Source organism: Chlorocebus sabaeus, chromosome 23 (genome assembly GCF_047675955.1).
Source record: "Chlorocebus sabaeus isolate Y175 chromosome 23, mChlSab1.0.hap1, whole genome shotgun sequence".
In the NCBI taxonomy this organism is placed as follows: domain Eukaryota; kingdom Metazoa; phylum Chordata; class Mammalia; order Primates; family Cercopithecidae; genus Chlorocebus; species Chlorocebus sabaeus.
This window is the reverse complement of record NC_132926.1, coordinates 55,317,302-55,321,852: the sequence shown is the minus strand read 5'-3', so window position 1 is coordinate 55,321,852 and position 4,551 is coordinate 55,317,302. Positions and strand designations below refer to the sequence as shown.

Below are 4,551 nucleotides of genomic sequence, written 5' to 3'. Positions count from 1 at the left end.
CAAGCGATTTTCCTGCCTCAGCCTTCTGAATAGCTGGGACTACAGGTGCGCGCCACCGTACCCAGCTAATTTTGTACTTTTAGTAGAAATGGGGTTTTGCCATGTTGGTCAGGCTGGTCTTGAATTCCTGACCTCAGGTGATCTGCCCACCTTGGCCTCCCAAAGTGCTGGGATTACAGGCATGAGCCACCATGCCTGGCCCCTCTGGCCACTTCTGATCTGTTCTTAGTTACTGTAATTTTGCCACTTCAGAAATGTAATATTAATGAAATCATAAGGCATATAATCTTTGAGACTGGGTTTTCTCACTCAGCATAACGCACTTTTAATTAATTATTTTTTGAGACAGAGTCTTGCTCCATTAACCAGGCTGGAGTGCAGTGGCACAATCTCAGCTCACTGCAACCTCTGCATCCCGGCTCAAGCAATTGTCCTGCCTCACCTCTCAAGTAGCAGGGACTACAGGTATGTGCCACAACACTCAGCTAATTTTTTGTATTTTTTTCAGTTGTTTGTTTCCTTTAATTAACATCTAAATAGGTTATACATCTTTTATAATTATAATATGGAAATGTATATGAGCAAAATATATAAATTTTTTGGTGAATGCTTAGGGAAGAATGAGGTCAGTCAATTTCATCCAAGGTCTTAAGCAGCAGCATCTATGCAGCCAGGGCGTGGTCAGAGTTTGGGGACAGAGGTAAATATCCGCAGTCCATGCATCCTTTTGATTTCTTCTTTTAGTGCCTGATTAACCATCTGGTGTTGCTGGGCAGTTCTCTTCTCCTTAAATTCTTCTGATTCAATTTTAATTTCATACATCGTCCCACAACTCCTGAAACATCAGTGACTTTGACAGCTGTAGCTCGTGGAAACTTTGAGAATTTGGGTCACTCTGAGCTCCCCCTCAGTCTGGGTGGCAAACATCCGGTGGTGAAGTGGAAGCCCGTGGATCCAGCGGAGCAGAGGCGCTGCTGCGGCCGGGCTCCGTGCCGCCATGCCTGGCCGACGGGACCTGCTGCCCGAGGTCACTGTATGCCCCTAATTTTTTGTATTTTTAGTAGAGACGGGGCTTCACCATGTTGGCCAGGACGGTCTTGGTCTCTTGACCTTACAATCAGCCCGCCTCGGCCTCCCAAAGTGCTAAGATTACAGGCGTGAGCCACTGGCGCCCGGCCTTCTTTCTTTCTTCCTTCCTTTGTTTTCTTTCTTTCTTTCTCTTTCTTTTTCTTTCTTTCTTTTCTTTCTTTCTCTCTCTCTCTCTCTCCCTCCCTCCCTCCCTCCCTTCCTTCCTTCCTTCCTTCCTTCTTTCTTTTCTTTTTTCTTTCTTTCCTTCCATCCTTCCCTTCCATCCTTCCCTCCCTTCCTTCCTTCCTTCCTTCCTTTATTTCTTTCTTTCTTTCTGTCTGTCTGTCTGTCTGTCTCTCTTTCTCTCTGTCTGTCTGTCTGTCTCTCCTTTTTGGTCAGGATTATAAAGGTGTTCATCTTTTGGTCTTTCTGGGGAGTTGAAGAATTATTTTCAAGTACAGGAAGGTTCATTGTCGTTCTGGTATTGGAAGACAAAGATGATGCTTGTGTCATAGTTTTTTCAAGCAATCGCCTGTGCATTTTATCTTAAGTGTTAACAGGCAAGAAGTCTAACTGGTGCTACCTGTCAGAGGAGAGAGAGGTTTTTGTGAGCCAAGGGTCAGAGTGGGTTCCAAGAGGGCACAGGATTTGAGGAGATGAGAGCTGGGCATGGTGGCATAGGCCTGTAGTTCCAGCCACTCAGAAGGCCAAAGTGGGAGGATTGCTTGAGTCCGGGTGTTCAAGGCCAACCTGGGCAACATAGTGAAAACCCATCTCTGTTAAAAAGAAAAGGATTTGAGGAAATTAAAACTGCAGTGGACTTTCTACACGAGGAAAAATTACGAATAGAGGCAATGAGGAATTAAAAAAACCCCACTGTATTTATGGGAAGGTGAAAACCTCCTGGGTAAAACAGAAGGTTTCTGTTGGAGAATAAAAAAAGATACTGTTAGATAAGAAATGTGATCCATCCTGTAAAAAACTTTAAATCCCCAAACAGGTGATTGACACAGATTACTGTGGATTAGAGGGGATGTTCATGATGAGAACAGGATTTGACAAAAATTAATCTGGCAATACCTCAAAGGATGAATTGGAGACAAAGAGACAGGGACATTTGTTTGGAAACACATCCAGGTGAGAAGTGCCAGATTCACATCAAAGCTGTGTAAATGGAGAAAAAGGGGCTGCTCGTGACATTTTATGTTGGAGTGAATGAAGTACACAGTGGAGAACTGGGCACATGGACACGGTTTGACCCACAGTGGAAGAGGTGAATTGCACTTGGGAGTTATCTTTATAAATGAGACCAGGAAGGCAGTATTAAAGAGAGTTATTTTAACCTCCAAAAAAAAAGGAATAAAACATTTTTCTAGAAAGACAGATGGTGATACAGAAAGGAAAAAAAAAAAAAATCAGCCAGGCACAGTGGCTCACACCTGTAATCCCAGCACTTTGGGAGGCCGAGGCAGGTGGATTACCTGAGGTCAGGAGTTCGAGACCAGCCCGGCCAACATGGTGAAACCCCATCTTTACTAAAAATACAAAAAAGTAGCCGGGTGTGGTGGCACGTGCATGTAATCCCAGCTACTCTGGAGGCTGAGGTATGAGAATTGCTTGATCCTGGGAGGCAGAGGTTGCAGTGAGCTGAGGTTGCAGTGAGCCAAGGTTGTGCCATTACACTCCAGCCTGGGCAAAAACACCAAAAGTCTGTCTCCAAAAAAAAAAAAAAAAGAAAGAAAGAAATAAAAAAAAGTAAGAAAGAAATCAAGGTGTGATGTCAGAAGTAGAAAGGAGTAGGGAGCTTTCTTTTCTTTTCTCTTTTCTTTTCTTTTCTTTTCTTTTTTTTCTTTTCTTTTCTTAGTTTCACTCATTGCCCAGGCTGGAGGGCAATGGCGCGATCTTGGCTCACCGCAACCTCCACCTCCTGAGTTCAAGCAATTCTCCTACCTCAGCTTCCCTCGTAGCTGGGATTACAGGCATGCGCCACCACGCCTGGCTAATTTTTGTATTTTTAGTAGAGACGGGGTTTCTCCATGTTGGTCAGGCTGGTTTCAAACTCCCAACCTCAGGTGATCCGCCTGCCCCAATATCCCAAAATGCTGGATTACCGGCATGAGCCACTACTGGCGGGAGCTTTCTTTTATGGTGAAGTTGTTTAAGGAAGCATTTAGTATGACTAATCTGTTTTCCCCTTTGGAAATGCTTCACTTAAGTACAGCCTAATTAGGAGGGAATAGATAATGCACCCAAGGTCAAGATTGGACTTGCTTTGTTACCTTCTAAAGACTCATGAGAGTGGCAATATTTAAGAATTGATACATTTAGAATGAGCCATGAACTGATGTGTGGGTGTGCATTTTTAATCAAAGCAGGAATGACATATCTAATCATGTCACCAACTCAAATTTCTCGTGTCTTAGTGCAAATCAAATTAATACTATGACTCTTATTTATCTTTTTAAAAAAGCAATTCCCAACATGTATTACTTATTTATTTAGAAAATAAATAACTTTATCAACCTGCTTTGGAGACATAAAGTGCCCTGAGGAAGCAGTAGTCAGAATAAAAGCCAGCTACTGCAATTATCTCATGCCGCCCTCTTGGATTCAAAAACTCACAGTTGGGCATGCACCTGTCATCCCAGCTACTTGGGAGCCTGAGGTGATTAGATTGCTTGAGCCCAGGAGTTTGAGACCAGCTTGGACAATGTAGTGAGACTCCTGCCTCAAAAAAAAAAAATAAATAAAAAAGAAGAAGAAGATTCACAAGCCTAGTTTCTCCGTTTCCTCTCCTTCACCACATTCCACTGATGTTGGCCTTCCTCCTGTACTTCAAGTATAGTGAGTTTGTCCCCATCTCAGAATGACCTGGAAAGTTCTTCCTGAGATTTTCACATGGCTGCCTCTTTCTTTTTATCTATCTATCTATCTATCTATCTATCTATCTAGGGCAGGGTCTCACTCTGTCACCCAGGCTGTCACTGCAGCCTCGACCTCCCAGGCTCAAGTGATCCTCCCACCTCAACCTCCCAATGTTCTGGGATTACAAGTGTAAGCCACCATGCCTGGCATCATTCAGTTTTTTCTTTTTTTTTGAGCAATAAAGCTTTTTAATCACCTGGGTGCAGGCGGGCTGAGTCCAAAAAGAGAGTCAGCAAAGGGTGGTGGGATTATCATTAGCTCTTATAGGCTTGGGATAGGCGGTGGAGTTAGGAGCAATTTTTTGTGGGCAGGGGGTGGATCTCACAAAGTACATTCTCAAGGGTAGGGAGAATATTATAAAGGACCTTCTTAAGGGTGGGGGATTATCACAAAGTGCATTATCACAAGGGCGGGGAGGCTGTATTGTCATAAGGTCAATTGATCAGTTAGGGTGTGACAGGAACAGGTCACAATGGTGGAATGTCATCTTTTGTGGTTCTTCAGTTGCTTCAGGCCATCTGGATGTATACGTGCAGGTCACAGGGGATATGATGGCTT

General features: G+C 43.7%; 1 pseudogene; it reads right to left on the bottom strand.

The window, feature by feature from the left end:
• Positions 1–596: 596 nt before the first annotated feature.
• On the bottom strand, positions 597–999 carry LOC103244451 (bolA-like protein 3 pseudogene; annotated as a pseudogene).
• Positions 1,000–4,551: the final 3,552 nt, after the last annotated feature.